The sequence below is a fragment of the Aricia agestis genome, chromosome 4, assembly GCF_905147365.1.
Source record: "Aricia agestis chromosome 4, ilAriAges1.1, whole genome shotgun sequence".
Lineage (NCBI taxonomy): Eukaryota > Metazoa > Arthropoda > Insecta > Lepidoptera > Lycaenidae > Aricia > Aricia agestis.
This window is the reverse complement of record NC_056409.1, coordinates 13534134-13552346: the sequence shown is the minus strand read 5'-3', so window position 1 is coordinate 13552346 and position 18213 is coordinate 13534134. Positions and strand designations below refer to the sequence as shown.

The 18213-nt window shown below is 36.6% G+C and overlaps 1 protein-coding gene across 4 annotated transcripts in view; it reads right to left on the bottom strand.

Annotated features, from left to right (window-relative positions):
• LOC121726063 (homeobox protein prospero) overlaps positions 1-18213 on the bottom strand; it is an 88953-nt gene that overhangs the window by 45184 nt on the left and 25556 nt on the right. For 3 of the 4 annotated variants that reach the window (XM_042113287.1, XM_042113285.1, XM_042113289.1), the window contains exon 3: positions 5948-6007. The gene's annotated coding sequence lies outside the window, so the exon portion shown is untranslated. Of the gene's footprint in view, positions 1-5947; positions 6008-15809; positions 15813-18213 lie in introns of all 4 variants that reach the window. The other variant, XM_042113288.1, reaches the window with a different exon arrangement.

Here is an 18213-nt window from a genome sequence, read left to right as displayed (position 1 = left end):
CAGTTTTGACAATTCATTTGCTGAATTAATTGAGAGGAATTGCTAAATATGACCATTTTAGCCCCGCGGGTACAGCATAAAATCAAAAATTTTGTCTGTGAGACTAGCATAATAAAATGCAATAGTAGGTACTATATCCTTTGTATTTTTAACTAAAAGCTGGTACACTAGTTTTGAACATTTTGTGCAGTTTACTGTATGTGTAACACGACACAGATGGAAGCCGCTGATACACATCTTGTAAGCGGATTTCGCTTGCGTGACTGCGTGTTATTAGGGCGCGTCCATAAGCGATTCGGACCCCGCGAACAGTGAACACCGTGCAATTGCCAGACTTAAGTTTGTGGTGTATAAAGAAAAATAGACATGGCTTCAAAATTTTATCGATTAACGTAACGTGCCGTTCGCTGCACAGAAATTCGTTTATCGCCCTGTAACTGTACATTTTGAAGCAATAAAACTATTCCATGTTATTTTATGGTAACCAAAGTATCTTTATATCATTTAGTACAACCTGGTTCAATAGTTTAAACGAGAAGAGTTAGGGTCAATTTATAATAGCGCAGAGTCGAAGCGAAGCGAATTCCCAAAAACTGAACACAGAAAATTCAACCTTAATTCCAGAGCGTAACGCATACATTACTAATTCTGTGAGGCCATTACAAATTCAGCGTTGGTCGGGTGCATTCACGCGAATTCGCGCAGATGCGCGTGCCTTTTCAAATTCTCAGAAGTAATAAAGTGCGTTAAAGCTTTGCAGTTAAGGTTGAATTTTTTATGTTCAGTTTTGGTAATTCGCTTCGATGCGCTTCGACTCTGCGCTAGTATAAATTGACCCTTAACAAACCAGACAGACACTTCTCTATTACTTAAAATAAATGGGTCAAATAAAGTATTTTCGCTGATTAATTAAGCAGAATACCGTAAATAAAAATACAATAAAAATTCGAATATACGTAGGTACATGCAATGAAATAATTTTGGTTGCCAGCTCTAGTATGTCCTATATCTACATTTCTACAAATGTGCGTATGCTTTAGTTTTAGTATGGTAATTATATCTTTTCAACGGAATACCAAGCTGTCGCGTGGCGTACCGTTCGCCGCGCATCTGTTACTCGCCCGCGCCGCTCGCCCGTGTGACCGCGTCTTATGTTTCTCTACCAACTAACGTATTTTATTTAGAAGTCGGGTTAAACTATTTACACGTTTTTACAAAGGTTTTTAGATTTTTTGTATCGCTACAATTACTTATTCAAAATGATTTAAATTAATTTATCACCATGTGTGACTTTCTTTTTAATCCCTTCTGTTTCTTACGAGCAGTTGATAAACAAAATGTGACTTGTCACCCTAACATTTGTAGCGTGGCACTGCAATTGTGACTAGCATTTTACGAATCCAATTAAACAATATCATCTGGTTCTGTTGAAACTAGGAGCGGCAAAGGAACCGTGAATCGACAAGTTCCAATTTCGAATTTCGTCTTGATTAGTTTTTGTAGCGGACTTCCGGCGCCCGGCGACGTCTCCGTCTTACGCTCCAACAGTTTTCTCGAAATTGATATCGCAGACCTTAAAGTAACTATTAGAACGTATGTCTTCCGGTTATCGACCACTCGCGTGCATCCCCTTAATTGCTTCATTTGGAGTTATAATGGTCCCCGAACAATCAATAAGCGTCTTCGAGACACGGTCCGTAAAATTTACAAGGGCGATACGTCAACATTTGCCGCTCTAATGATGGAAATAAATTACCGTCTGCTTAGTAATTACACTGTTTGCTCGAACACCGAACACACATCGGCTCGCAATCATACGTCGCGTAAACAAAATCAGATAAAACTCATCATTTTGCGCCTAAACGAATTATCTAGCGTATTTCGGGCCTCGCCGCACCCGGTGCGTTCGCTTATACAAACAAAATACCGACCAATCACGATTTTGTGAATTTGAAATTTGTTAAAGCTCAGCACTACAGAAAACCAATACCGAGTACATAGTACACGTAGGTACGTTAAAACTACGCACAGGCTAAGCAAACCGCGCTAGTGTGCGCCACCCACACCGGCCCGGCCTGTAGATAGACACTCACACAATGTGATTTTGCAAATGGGCTAGTCGAATGTATTCGTTCGCCGCCGGCCGCTGGGGTGGCGAAGGGGGAAGATGCGTTTTTGTGCAACTCCACGCTTTAGCTACATTTACTGGAAATATAAGTGCGTAACCAATACGTACTTAATGCCGGGCGTGTGTGCGTTCTTTTCAGGGAGCGCGACATCAGCTCCCAAATCCGATATTTCACCGGACCTTTTTCGTGCAGATAAGTGAAACAATGAAAGCTTATTCTTTGCAACGTTTTTTGTAAAAATTGCAAAAACATTTGCAGTTGTTTTTGTAATTGTTGCATGAAATACTCTGTTTTTTATAATTACTTGAACATTTTGGAGAAAACCTCAAGTGATACTTTAACGTTAATGGCCCCTATATAAAGCTTCCGTCGGTGAATCCAATAACGCAAACGCGATGCATGTAGATACAGCATGCGTACATAAAACAAATCACTCATTTAGCGTTGCTGGCCGGACGCTGTCAAAAGATAGCCTACGGTGTAAAACAAAAGTGCTAATATTATGAGTATTAGCAGACGTTGTATCTAAGTGCACCGGTCTCTCGGTTACTCACACCTGAGTGCGCGTGATCACGGCCCGATTCACACTTCTTTCAGCGCTATGAACCGTCCGGATGGAAAGCAACATAAAAGGAAGCGGTTTACTTCGTAAAGAAAAAGAAAAAAATAATTATTGACCGTCGCTTTCGATTCACTCCGGCCCGAATCACGTTACCCGCCCAGACTTTCACGTCTACCTATGTCTATAATTTTTATTACCTATACCTGCGTTCGGGCCGGCTTATTTGTGTATCATAATTCAACGATCGGTCGCAGCTTATCGCCAATTAGATATGTTCATGCACTGTTTTGGATTTTTATACAACAAAAACACAATTTAGTGAAATCCAAATTTAATAGGTGTGCAAATGTTTCAGCACCGGGCCCCGTGGTACGCTAATTAAAAGCGATCCTCTCCTAAATTGCATAAAGCTAAACTAGACTCAAACAAATGCTCGTGAATTTTTAAGCTCGATCGGCCGCAGTCGATCTCTTTAATTATATTGTAACTAAACTAAATGTCAGCGTCGGCGATTTATTCGGATCGGGCAGGCCGGCCGATACTCCTACACGATGCGACGATACGAACACAAAGCGAGCCGATGTCCACTGCTCTTACGAAACACGAATTTTCGTACGCACACAGGCTCAAACAGTTTTACCGTACAGCCGGGCTCGTATAAAATTTATGGTGCACACTTTTGCAGCTATAGCATAGATCTGTGGGAGGGGGCGGTCAGCCATTTCGCGTCGACTAGATTTACAACCTCGGTGCGTACCGGCTAACACTAAGATTGGATAATCCTTCTGTCAAATCCGTGCACGCCATTGTGGCTTCTGAATTAGTATAATAGGGGCTAGATTCGCGTATTTTATTCGCGTCATTAGATGCGTGTAGTGTTTAAATGCATGTGACATTTCCATAACGGCATTTTGTCGCTTAACCACTTGTACCATTTTGATAGTCAAATCTGAATCGAACGCGGAACAAATTAGTGAACAGTTTAATTTTATTCTTGGGCATGTGTACTTGTTTGCACTTGCATGTAGAGATTAAATTTCCTAGCAGCGGCAGCGGAAGTTTTTTCATTTTGTTTTCATGTGGAGCCATGGAAGATGCTCGGCTAATGAGTTGCCGATGACGAACTTTTATTGGGAACATGTATCGCTCTCAATTTTGAGATCGTCAATTCTGAAAATGAATGCGAAAATTTCGTCGAGTCTGAGCCCTTATGCTTGTGCTCTTATTGAGGAGACGTTATACTCGAACTCGTCTTTTTTGGCTTATTAGGGTTACCTGTCAATATTTCGCAATATTTTCGGCTTTTTTTGGATGGATTCAAATGACATTTGCTCTATATTAGATTTAGATGTTTTGTAGAGAATAATTTAGAGCAGAAGTTGATATAAACGTTTGTAATAATATTTATATGACTAAAAAAAACATTATTAAAATTGTATGTCAGAGATCGCGAATTTTTTTAAAGCTGATATAATATAAAATATAACAAAGGCATTGAATACCTCTTTTAAGCGTCGGTTAAAAATGGAAGCCTCCCGGTACAAGTTGGGGGCATTATTTCAAAATGCCCGGCTCGGGGTGGGGCGGTGTTTGTCTATCGCGTTTCCCATTCACCGGGCGAATTTTCCGAAGCCCAGCTGCCCCCTAACCCCCACAGCCTCCCTGTATTTTTATTAAAGGAATTAAAGTGTCTGAATGAGTAGCTATGTATTGATTAGTAATTAGAACGGTATACCTAGGTTATATCTTTACGAGTTCTGTCGTTAACGAGATTTTATGGTTATTTTTTAATGGTTGTATTTAAATGCACTTGTGATGTTTTCAAAAATGTATGTTTAGTGATGTTTGTTTGTCCTTGATAGATAAAGATACTGAAGTCTAAACCATTATTCCACATATATTGATTTTTATTAATAAGTAAATGAAAAAATAATAGCAATAGAGAACTGACCATGATTTGGTGAAACAAGAAAACTTAAGCGCAAATTGGCAAATTTAAATGAATGAGCAATATTCACAGACATGTAAATGTATGAGAATGGTTTTATTTAGCAGCTCAAGGAAACATTAGGTTCGGCGCGGCTCGTATTGATAGGCCGATGTGCTGATAGCATCGCTTTTGGCGTCATATTCAAAACTGCCTTGTTCTTGATTAATGTTCCCCTTTATGGGTTTTCGTTCTCGTGTTTGGAAAATCATATTTCAAATATAAATCCAATTTCAGTTCAGTTTTTAGTTCATCGTGGACGTTCTGATTTATTTATGAAGAAGATGATTAATATCGGCGATGACAGTGCTACGAAGTGTAGAACTTAGGAGGAATAAAAATATTCTTACGTTACTCGTAAAGGCTTTTGACCTCAAAACTTTCATCGCAAAATTCTTCACCTAAAATAAAAGTAACCAAAACATTGTTTGTGTTTTCATGTAGGTAACTGAAAATAAAGTAAACAATGATTTTTTTCGTTTTTCCCTCTAGTCGGGCGAAAAGTTAAAACAACTGGATCTAAACTTGCATGTTCTCATCATTCGGGATTGTCGTATTTTGTTTTTTAATATCCCTCACTTTTACTTAAGCCGAATCCAAAACATTCTACAACCGAAATAATAGTTTTTACTTTTTCTTGCTATTAGGATTTATGTTTTTTGTTGGCAATTCGTTACTTTATAAAATATTTTCATACAACTACTGGATAAATCGTTAGGTACTAAAGCCCCGGCCCAGAGTATAACAGGGACAATGTTATTTCATGCCATTCAAATTTAAAACAAAAAATGTATTAATTAAAAAACTACGTTGAACTTTTTTCTAACAAGCAAAAAGGAGGTTCGCAAATATTGTTTTAAAATTGAATTGTCACAGAAGCTACCCCTTTTATTACATAGATGCACGTATGTCTGATTATTTGAAAATTCATGCGCTGTCCACCCCTGTCGGGCTGCAGCCAAAATACGGGTGTACGAAATTCGACCGGTTTTATTCCGGGGCCGAAAACCGGCGAATACCGGATAATACAGGTATATGCCGCCTGGCAGATAGCTTACGGCCATGTCGTAAATTGTGAAATATATACGGGACCCTTTTTTACTAAAATTAAGACCGGGCACGCGCTAACAGTCAATCCACATACATTTGTTTACTGATCATAGTTTTTTTTTACAGTAAATGTAAATACCTATTGTCAGAAGGTTTACTGCTTAAACTATGTATTTCTAAAAGTTGCTTTGACTTGTTAGATACTTGAAAATGACTTACCATTAATATGATTTTGAACACTTATCCAACAAGAAATCTGCCAGAGGCTGACTGGTTGGTCTGAAACAAAGGAAAGAAGATGTAAGCTACGGAACATTTATTGACCGTAGTCTATGACACTTATCGATAAGAACAACACTAGTTATCGATAGAATCTATACGGGTAGCCACGTGCGGGACCACCCTGTGTGCGCCCGTGCTCACTTGCCCCGTTTTTTACCTCACCTCACCTAATCTCCACCGGATCAGATGAAAAACTTGCGACTGTTCTTACACAAGTTATTAATGAAATTGTTATGAATACGTCTATAAATCAAAACCCAGAGGGATGGTTAGGTGTCCTCTGTTTGTGGTTTCTTTCTTTGTTAATAATTATATTCGTTCTGAATAGAATTGAAAGGATTAGAGAGATTCAAATAAGAAAGATTCAACAGTTGCTGCAATAACGTAATGTTAGTTACTAACATTACGTTATTATTGTAGACATGACGACAAAAACGTTCAAATTGTCGGTGATATTATATAGAGCTTCAGTATGATGTAAGAATTTGTCCCACATGCATGCATCTGAATTAAAGTAACCCTGGGTAAAGTATCACTAATTTTAATAAGGGTCAAATTTTAAGCCAGATCTTAGCCTTAGCCAGAAATAGGCCTTAAATCTCAAAAACTTTTGTTACAAGCCTACAAGGTTGCATATTAGGCTACTAACTTATACATTATGCCTTTACAATATCGATCAGTAGCCCAGCTTGGCTTTCATCCAAACATCTTATATCAGTAATATGGGTCCAGGTGTAATGTGCATTTATTGCTGTTAAGTGGTTATTTGTATTGAGTATTGAGGACCGGAAGCGTAAATGTTTAGTTATTGGACACATAAGTTTAAAAACTGGTCGAGAAGGTCGATATTGTACATCTGCCGGGACATATTTCACTAACTGTACTCTCAAGTGTATGACATGCCAACGGTATAAAAGGAAGGTAGGGTTTATTATTATGAATTAATAATAAATAATAATAAATCCTACCTAATAAATTTATTATGAATTAATTAAAATCGTTTCTGTGGTAAGCGTTACTGTAATCGTTTGTATGTGTTGGACACACACACACTTTAAAATTTATAATATCAGTATAAATAATACAATATCAAAATTATTATAGTACTATTATAATTTATAAATGATAAATCAAACGTGCTCAACAACTAATGTGGTAGATTAAAAATTGCACAAGCCACGGATAAACCTATTGTGATGTTTGCAGATGTGTTCATTTTACTGCGTTTACAGAAAAAAATAGATATACAAAAGTTAATTTTTACATCATAGAAGCTTAGGAGCTTATAAAGTCACGAACAGATTAGGAAAGGTCAGGTATCTTTGTCCGTCTGTCTGTCTGCGTTAAAATTGACTTTTTCTGTCTGTCAAGCCTTTTTAATGAAATTTGTAATAGAACACTTTTAGGGTCAATTTATACTAGCGCAGAGTCGAAGCGCATCGAAGCGAATTACTAAAACTGAACATAACAAATTCAACCTTAACTCCAAAGCGTTAACGCACTTTATTACTTCTGAGAATTTAAAAAGGGACGCGCATCCGCGCGAATTCGCGTGAATCCGCCCGCGGCCCGACCAACGCGTTACGCTCTGGAGTTAAGGTTGAATTTTCTGTGTTCAGTTTTTGGAAATTCGCTTCGCTTCGCTTCAACTCTGCGCAATTATAAATTGACCCTTACTTAGTTAACTTACTGCGCAAAAAAAGTTGCGGGGAACATCTAGCAATATTGAAATCCGCAGCTACTTGTACTTTTGAATATCATTACAACTGCAACAGCTGAGTAACAAAAGCACTCGAGTGGAGTCGGCATTAATACATATTTATTTGACATGCGGGCGATCGCGAAAAGGATCTTAGAACACAATAGACGAGAATTGGTCTACTTAAACCAAATTACCGCGATACTCCCGCATCCTTGGCGCTCCGGGCGTCCACTTCGCAACACCGGAAGAGATTCCCACAATAATTGCCTCCGCGATTGTAACGTATCTACACGCTGTTGATCTTTGGTCAAAGATTGTATTGTCGTTGTATTTAATTAGTTATATTTTTTTAACACAAGAAATTGGTTCCAATAGTTTTTACAAGGTTGGCAACCCCAGGTTAAATTTAATTGATACATTTTACTTTTCGAGATATTGTAATCTTTATTGGATAATTGTTGTGTTAAATTACAAAATGAAGCGTAATAACCGGTATCACTTAACAAATTATCACACCCTTTGGTTGTGTGGTAAACACAAAAGTTTTGATTTGATACTTCCTTATCTTTCAATGCTTCTTTATCGTATTAAAATATACAAAGACAAAATTACATGTTGTCGAGCTCACGGCTCAACCCTTCACTTATCTCGTCACCAGACGCCGCCAGACAGCGCTACACCGCGAGGTGTCAAAATATAAACGCGGTAAGGGCGAGTTCACACGCCCACTTGAAAGACGCGTGACGTCACAGGAAGTGACGCAAGGAGGACGTCTCAGTGTCTTGAATGGCACACGCACACACGCAAACAGCCGCATAATATAGCTTCTTGGACATGTAGGAGTCTCAATGAACGTACGCTGCTCGTTCACGTCGTGATTGTATTGTGAAATAGTCCCATTGAGATTGACGTGCGCCACTATTAGAGAAACAACGATTGATAGACGCAGCACGATACTAATTGAACGATGTCAGTTACGGTACCGGACAGGAAATGAATTAAAAAATTTTTCGTCACTCGGAACTAGCGACTTCTAATGAGCGAACATACGAATTATTTACCGTCATAAAGTCTCGCTTGACCGCGCCTAGAACAATTGGAGTCGAAAAACTGTTCGTCATTTCCGAATTTTAATGAGCGAACACGTTACGATGAATGACAGGGGCATTGGACCTTGTGCCAAAACCATAATACACCGGCAACTCTCTTGCATTTTTGGAACTGAACGCTGTCGAATTTTGAACTCTATTTTTAGGACCACTGAGTGCACGTTTTAGCGGGATGGATGTGCGGCGAAGTTTGTTTAAAATAACTATCGGTATGGAGTACGCGTGAGGGGGGTGCGGGCAGGTGTGAGGCCAGATGTCTTGAACAAATTGCCGTGCCATAAGGTACCGTCGGTGTGGACACACCCTTACTTTTGTTGGGCGCTTGGCGTGTGCCAAGGTTTAATTTTATGCTTGATTACGAGTCGATCGGGGGACTACTAATTAATAGTTGCGAGATGAATGCTTCAGACTTCCAAGTTTCAAGTATTGAGCCATTGTTTTTAGTTCTTGTGAATAAAAACGCTGGTAAGTTAGCGAACGACTTGTTTTTAAAAGTAATGCTGACAATAAAAGTTATGAATAATTTAATTGCGCCCACGTTCCAGTTCACTTTCCTGTTAGATAACGTTCATATTTTAGTCTTTGTGCTTTGATCACTAATATTCTTGGTGGTAATGTATTAGTTTAATGATATTGAATTCTGAATTTGATCCGTTTTAGGTATTCTATTAATAGTCAAGGACGTTAAAAATTAAATACAGTTGGATGTAGATATTAGATGATATATAATTGTGGCACATACATCATGCATATAACGTAATGTTTCCTATAATATATACATGTTAGCTTTACATACAGCATGTCAATAAAGAAATAAAACATTTCATTTTGTACAATACGAAACAATACCTTAATTAAAACCTGTAAGACAAAAGCTTAATATCTAAAGTAGGAGTATATCTTTCAATAACCATTGTTACCGTTAAATATAAGATTCGCATACACGTTTACAAAAGCAAAATGAAAACAAAACTATTCCTTTATTCCATTTTTATCCGTATATTGTCTTTGGTCGCTGCTCTGTCCAGGCCAGCCGTAATCAAAGGTGCGCGACAAAGCCCATCTGGCTGGCTTTTTGACTCCCTTACCCGCCTGTTTCATATCTCAGTAATTGGCTTTCGATTTATATTCACTTGTTTTTCAGTTATCGCCTCTCCCGCGATAATCTGGATATCGTGATTGCGTAGGATTTAATAGGATTCTGCGACTGCAAAAAGTAGATCGATTCTTTAGTTATCTCATTCGCTCTGTTTCCTGCTTCTCTATCTTTAATAGCTTCAATAATTTTTTCATAATTAAAATTCATTCAGATTTATTGACGTTAGCATACATTCAGGGTTGATTGTTCGAAATTTGAAATAAACCGCCAAACGAGCGCGTCAGCGGTCCCCACGCGCGCGCGACCCCCGCGAAAGGTGCGCGCTGTGCAGGGGGGTCGACCGCCCCTATTATCTTTAACATTTGAAGTCTGTTTGCAAGATAAAGGCAAAGGGGAGTCGGGGGGTGATTTTCTTTATTCTTCACCCGGATTTATTATTATTTTTTAGATATTATTACTGTGATTGTCGGCGGCGCGTGCGCACATGTCCCGCTACCCCACGTTGAATGGGTGTACGTAATAATACTTATTCTCACTACTATTTACTTTTTCTCTTTGTTCGAGGATCATCGAAAGTTACTGTGCGGTTCTTTCTGCCAAATTTTTGTAAAGGCATAATAACAAAATGGCGTTACAGTCTAATCTCCAGCTTGATTGTCATATTGTTGTGGACAATAGTTTTAACGAGCTGGACGACCTTGGACCGCGGACCGGAAATATTATGTCGCTTAAGATAAACTGAGAAACATTATGATAAAACGCTTAATTATTCTACAATAATATTAATTATTATTGTAGAATAATATATTTGTCAAGCAAAATGTTTCTTAAGCTTTGTAAAGAGTGAATAATCCGATATGGTATTTCTTTTGCACTTTCAATGCCTTCAGATGACTTTGCTAAAGCTATAGTAAATCACGCACAGCTGATTTTACGTTTGCACCTTACTGTGTCAACTGCTTTGCCAAACAATATTGCTATTCATGTCGTAGAATACAAAGTCGGTAGTTCTATGCGCGATAGATATTCTTATAAGGTGGAGCAGTCTTTAAGGAGTTATTCATTTTAAACGATTTCTGATCGTGTGCTCTGAATTTAAGGTGTAGTTTTGTGTGTCAGAAATATAAGGCACGTGTTTGTAGATGGTATCGCTACACATGTTGTTTGATCCGGCGTATTAATGTGTTTTGTGGGCGTATCGAATGTCTTATGGCTTTTAATACGTGGCGCCTAAGACAATACAGTTCCCAGGTGTACTGACGGATCGTAAAAAGTACACTTCCGTGTTTAAAATTCTGTAAACATTAAAAAATACTAAGTAATCATGCGTTGATAGCGGTCGATACGCTCCGTTTTGTTCTACGAGAGACACTTAAAGAAAAGCTTTTAAAAAATATTATTATTGTTATATACTGTAAATTCCTTGATACTAAAGAGGCTACTACAAACTAATTTCAAAAGTAGATGTCAATAAGCAGGAGACTTTTTCAGTATGAAAAATTATGTAGAGTCACCGGGCACTCAACGTGAGTCTAATCGACCGACGTTTGATAGTTCTAGAAATATATTATATATACTAGATTTACTGCAAATAAAGAACTGATGACTGATTACTGATAAAACTGCCTGTTTTTTCGCTCTATTATGAGTATCCATATTATCTAGTATTACCAGAAAGATCAAACGATAAACTATACTATCCTAATATTATGTCCTTGCATTTTTTGATGTTTTTGTATTGCTATCGTCTATGTATAACTTAATAACGACGTATTAAGTGGATGTGAGTGGATGTATCCCCAAAGTTTGGTATGAAAGTTGAGCACTATCGATCCAACATGGCGTCTAATCCACGGACAGTCGGCGCACGAGACAAAGCTCTTCGCCCCTCGCACCTTTGACCCTGCGCCGGCGCAGCTGCACACTAAGATCAACAGGGGAACACCGCGATCGATAGTTCGACGCCGTTCTTAACAATCACTGTTGCTACTTACCACTCATTATGCCATGCACACGATGTAAGCCACGAGCCACGGTTTAATATATTATTAGTAATTTAGTTCTGTTTATAAAGTAAGCTGCTTCTTTTATGATGAATAACACAATCCATACTAATAATATAAATGCGAAAGTATGTATGTCTGTATTGTGTGTATCTGTTTGTACCTCTTTACGCCTAAACCACTCAACCGAGTTTTCTGAAAAAACAGCGAACCATATTGGCATACCTAAACTTACAAGTACATATAAAATGTCGTTTTTTGGTGTACACCTATGAAACATACGCCAATCGATAGAGAAGATGTTTACCAACAATAAATACTCTTTGACAAATGTTATTTCAGTTTGAAAAAGTAAAATAAATAAATAACATTTTAGATAAACAATCTAAAATATTTCAAAAAGTACTTATATTATTTACGACATTTTGTCAAAGAGTATTTGTTGTTTGTAATTATATTCTCTGTCGATTGATAGTATGTTTCATAGGTGTACACGAAATAACTTCAGGTATGTGACGCTCCATACAAAAAGGTTCGAACTCTTTTGGTGTGATGATGCTTTGAGTCCCGGGAAAGGACCGAGGATACTTTTCACACTAGAAAGGTACGGTTCCCACGCGGTACATGCATTTTGGCGTAACGGAGTTGCGAGCGTCATCTAGTGGTATTATATACTAGGAATTCTTAACCACACACAAATCCACAAATTACGTGAGGCATTTTCTTAAATTTTCTGACCCTCCCTCCCCCTCTCGTGAGATTTCTTGAGGTTTTATTCAAGCCCCTCCCCCCTTCCCAATTTCACGTGAGATTTTTCAAAATGCAGTGGGTTCCTTACGTAAACCTTGGATTGTTTGACAGTTGCATAAGGTCAAAGTATGAATGGTATGAATGAAATTATAATTAGTGAATGATCTTAATCGTATTACGATAACGCTTACGATTTAACTTTAAGCATACGTACAATCCGGAATCCAGATGAAATGGACCAAAAAAAATATTTTATTTTGTAACAATGAGAAAAAAATTACGTGAGATTTGACTCGACCCTTAAACACCTCACGTAATTTGTGGACGCCCCCTTAGGTGAACTGCTTTAATAAATAACTTATGGTCATTAGTTTAAGAGTTCGTAGATATTAATTAACTTGATCCATGACCAACATCAACATTTTTTGCCAATAGCATTTTGATTCGTAAAAATGTAAGCAACTGCTATTCCTATATTCACTGAAGATGCGCACGCGCGAAAGATGTTTTCAAACAGCTGATGTAAACAAATAGATATCTACCGAAATTTAATAGTTTTGTATGAACAATCGATCATACGCGAACATCTTTCGCACGCGCTTGGCAGATGCGCTCGCGAAATCACCCGTTCTTCGTCAATGTATTCCATAACCGATGATCTATTCATCTACAATGTATATTTGAATACAAATCAATATATGATCCCATCTGTCACATTTTCAATTGATACTAATGTTTACTGATATTAGTGTTCCCTAACATTAAAAAGTATTGAAATTGCTGGTTTCAATTATTTTAAGTAAATTATAAGCTACGAAATATAATATGAAACAAATGGTTTAAAAATGTTTATAATAGTGTACCATTATTACAGCTTTGTAGTTTTACGAAACTCTACAATTTAAAATATGTATTTTAGAATATAGAAAATATTAATAATGTTAAATAGTAAGCTGTGATAATAACGAAAAAAAATAAATAAACCCAGGACAAAAAAATTTATTAAGAATTGTATGAGTATAAACTACTGAAAACAGCTTTCAAACTACCTAATCTATCTCCAATGTTAATAATTGTAACACATAGTTTATGCTATGTTATCAGGGGTACAGTTAGACAAGGTGGTATCAAACTGAGCACGTGACACATGACGAAAAGGTGCAGCACCCCTTTCTTTATTTGAACACGTCACTATGAATAGGCGATAGTAAAGTGTTAGTTGTGAGGGGTTCAATATTTTTTTCAATAACCAATGAATCGTAAGTAAAAGTTTCTGATATTTGATCTAATGTGTTACCGATGTCGGTATTGAAAGCTTGGTGGAATTATTATTATTATGCTAAGTACTAACATACGGTTTTGCTCGATCGAGCAATATCGTCGAGCAAAACTCGCGGCTCGGGATTTCGTTCACACATTCAGTATTGCTCGATAGTTTTGTTCTAAATCGATATAATATTTAATTCCATCAAGCCGGCTCGATGTGAGCCTTCGAGCTGTGAGTTTTGCGGTCCACACAGTAATTATTACTGGATTTGTAGTAAAACTATCGAGCAAAACCGCATGTGAGTACTTAGCATTATAATGGTTTTGGAATTTTCTATTAGAAAAAAACTCTAAATTATAATAAGCTGTGATTAGAACGATAAAGAGCTTTTATAATTATAATATCATCTGTTATTTTTATGTAGTAATTTAGTTGCTATTAATAATAGTAGTCGACCAAACATTGCTTGGGCTCAAAATACACAAATAACTCAATAATGCGCGATTTCTCGTAAAATGTTTTTAAATTATATTTTCATTAACTTTCCATCTTTTGCGGAGATACCAATTTATATTAGATCGCTATGCCAAATCATGAATCGCAAGATGCACCTTGATTGCACATTATGATGACCAAAAAATTTATCTTATGCGGGTCGACGCACCATATGCACAAGCTGATCTCTAATTTCACAATGGGGAACTCTTTCTTAGCTAAAGGTGCGAATCGCTATTTAGGTCATCTTCACATTTTTTGCCACGACTCGTAATAACTTTGGCATCTTGCGGGATGATTGAAAAAATTGTGGGGTCAGGTATAATATCGGCATGTGGTGTGTTCACTTGAATAATTTCTTTTACTCAATTAAAGATACTTTGTACAGGTTTACAAAGAGAAAATATTTGTTGGTTTGGATAAGTTCTGAAACCACAATTTCCATAAGATTTCATACAAAATATAAAGAGTAGAGTGCAGACGTAAGCTAATCTTCAACATGGAAAATGTGGTTACAATATATTTTAGGGTTCCGTACAAAGGGTAAAAACGGGACCCTATTACTGAGACTTCGATGTCTGTCCGTCTGTCCTTCTATCTCCAGGCTGTATCTCAAGAGCCGCTATAGGTAGACTTATGATTTTTTTTTACAAATTGTGTATACATAATATATTCTGTTGTCGCTATAACAACAAATACTTAAAACAAAATATAATTAATATTTAAGGGGGGCCCATACAGCAAACGTCTTTTTTTGCCTTTTTTGCTCGATATCAATAATGGTAACAGCTGGTAGGCTCTTGAAATTTTCACAAAGTCCTTGATTTTAATATGTGTTCTTTAAAAATTAATAAAAATAATAAAATAAAAATTAAGGGCTCCCATACAAAAAACACAATTTTGGCCTAGTTTTGCTCCATAACGGTACGGAACCCATCGTGAGCGAATCCGACTCGCACTTGGCCGATTATTCTTTATGTGTACAAAATTGCGAGATATACGAGTAAACCGGTGGTAGGTATCATGTAGATAATTCCAGGATCAGTGTTAGTTTAAAACCTATTTGGAATTTAAAAATTTCATTTCAGTGTTTATACAACGTGAAATTTTATTGGTTCTTTTCCAGCATCAGAACGATTTACCTATAGTATAACTATCGAATAATGTTATTTTTTGAAAATAAAAAATATTTTGTATGACGTACTATGGCAACTTTATGCCGATAGGCGCGAGCGGCTACGACCCTGCCGAATTTTTTTATGATTTGCATAAAAAAAACTTCATAAATCGACTATTGTACTACTAAGATAGAATCATTTCACTGCGGGAAAACAACTATTAAAATTTCACGCAGTATAGTCTCTGAAAAATGACGAACTTTTTAATTTTTATACTAACAAAAACTTAATTGATGCTAATGAGTAGTCAAGAAATCTAATGTATTTTTTCATTATCATCCTTGTCGGTTGTAACTGGAGAGTTTACGCTGACCGGCGCCCTCCATATTTGTATAAAATAGGCCGGAAGGTAATGTTTCTTTGTTTTGTTAATGCAGCTTTTTGTAAATAGGTACTCAAGCTTTTTTGTCCAATTGAAGTTATGATTTAAGTAGATATTTTTTATATTTTCTTTTTATTGTCTACCTGAAAAGTTTTTAACATTATTATTCATGTTATGTTTTGTATACATAATAATTATTATTATTGTTGATGTATTTTCTAGTTTCAAGTTTAGACAGAAGCAGAGTAGACAGAATTATAAATATATTGTGACAGAAGCAGTGTCTATTGTGACAGAAGCAGAGTTGACAATAATTTATTATTGTTATTGAATTTCACTTTTATCTCAACCATCTTTTTGTCGTTCAACCTCCACAAATCCACAACCGACATAACATCTATATATTAATACGTGAGAGAAAAACTTTGTAACCCTTTTTACAAAAAATGGGGAAACGTAGGTGCATGAAATTTCGCACAGTTATAGTTTATATGCTGAAGGAGTGCATCGAGCTAATATTATTTTAAAATTATGCTTTTATCATATATATTTTTAACAAATAAAACGTTACACACACTACGACACTACTACTAGGAAAAATGACAGATTTTTGAGTGACAAGCCTGTACATACGAATTATACTCTTTTATTTATGGTTGAAGTCTGCTGACAACAAGTTGACAAATTGAAAATGGATTATTGTTTTTTTTTTTTTATTTAATTTTAGATACTATTAGACAATGCTTAAACGGCCAGTCTGAGATCAGCTGAGTCCCAGAGACAAGAATTGAAAAAAACTATGATGAAGTCAATATTTTTTACAAAATATACTCGTAGGTAGTAGTCCTAATGTCGTTGCAAGTAAGGTCGAATTTCGACCATTGGGCGATCTCTAGTCTGATTTAAAGTTTTGATTAAGTACATTATATTATGTTGTATGTTTTTTTTTAGATTTTAATATTCTCTCGAAATAATCGTTTGGGTTTTTTAAATGAGATATTATTCTAATGTACTACTCATGTTACCAGTAGGTTCAATCGAAGCTAAATCCAGACTTCCGTACGTCAATGAAGAAATTAGGCCGAAAACTGTTAATCGGATCTATCTTCGATTGTACATGATTTGTTTTCTTACTATTGCCAATTTCATAGCGATATCGAGATCAATCATTATTTATGTTAGTGGGCCATAATCTGCATGCAATAATCGATGGCGTACAAAATTGCACGCTACCCTATCCATTTGCTGCCATTTTAAATTAGACTGTATCCTGATCTGCCAGGATCTATTTTCCTTTGTTTGCAAAAATTAGAAACTAATCAGCTAGTATTAGACAAAATGTTACAATAAAATCGACTCTACTGCCTTGGATTAGGGACATCGGGAGGTCTAAATGTAGTTGTCACGATGTATAATGTACCAGTTCCCATGGCCATCTGTTTGTACAGTCTTGAGGGTTGAGGACAGCCGTGACATTTGGTGTTACCCTTAAACGGCCGTTGAAGGTTTTTTAATTGGCCATTATAGCTTATGAATTATTATCGTAGTAGATAAAAGTGTAAAACGTCGAGTATAATGACATTCTGATAAGAATCCTTATGAGAATATTCTTTCTTCAGTCTTCGCTTACTGATCATACAACACATTTTTGTTACGAGTAGCGCTTACGTGAATTCTTTAGAATAATTTATTTCTGAGTACCTTATTAGATTATACTTGCAGAGTGAGACTTTAAAACTTTATATTATTTTTTCCGTAGCCTCACTCAAATGTTTCTAAATATAGAATACGAGCTTTTGCCCGCGGCTTCGCTCGCGTTAGCAAGTATTATTATGTACAAACTTTCATCCCCTATTTTGACCCCTTGGGGGTAGAATTGATCAAAATCCTTTCTTAGCGGATGCCTACGTCATAACATCTACCTACATGCCAAATTTCAGCCCGATCCGTCCAGTGTTTTTGGCTGTGCGTTAATAGATCACCATGTCAGTCAGTCACCTTTGAGTTTTATATATAATATATAGATATTTAGAAACATAATATAGTATAATTTAGAAAAAAAAATACGGATCACAACTCGACGAAAAGCATTTTGTTCTGTTTGTAGTATTTGCAAAACATACAGTTGTTTTGTGTCAATTGTCACATCACACCGATTACCCCTCTCGCAAGAGACAGGAAGCTCGTATCTGTAAGAGAAGCCGGGACATATAATTACGTCACACAACGGAACTAGACGGTGGAGCAAGTGCAACTGGCTGCTTCCTCTCTCGCAAGT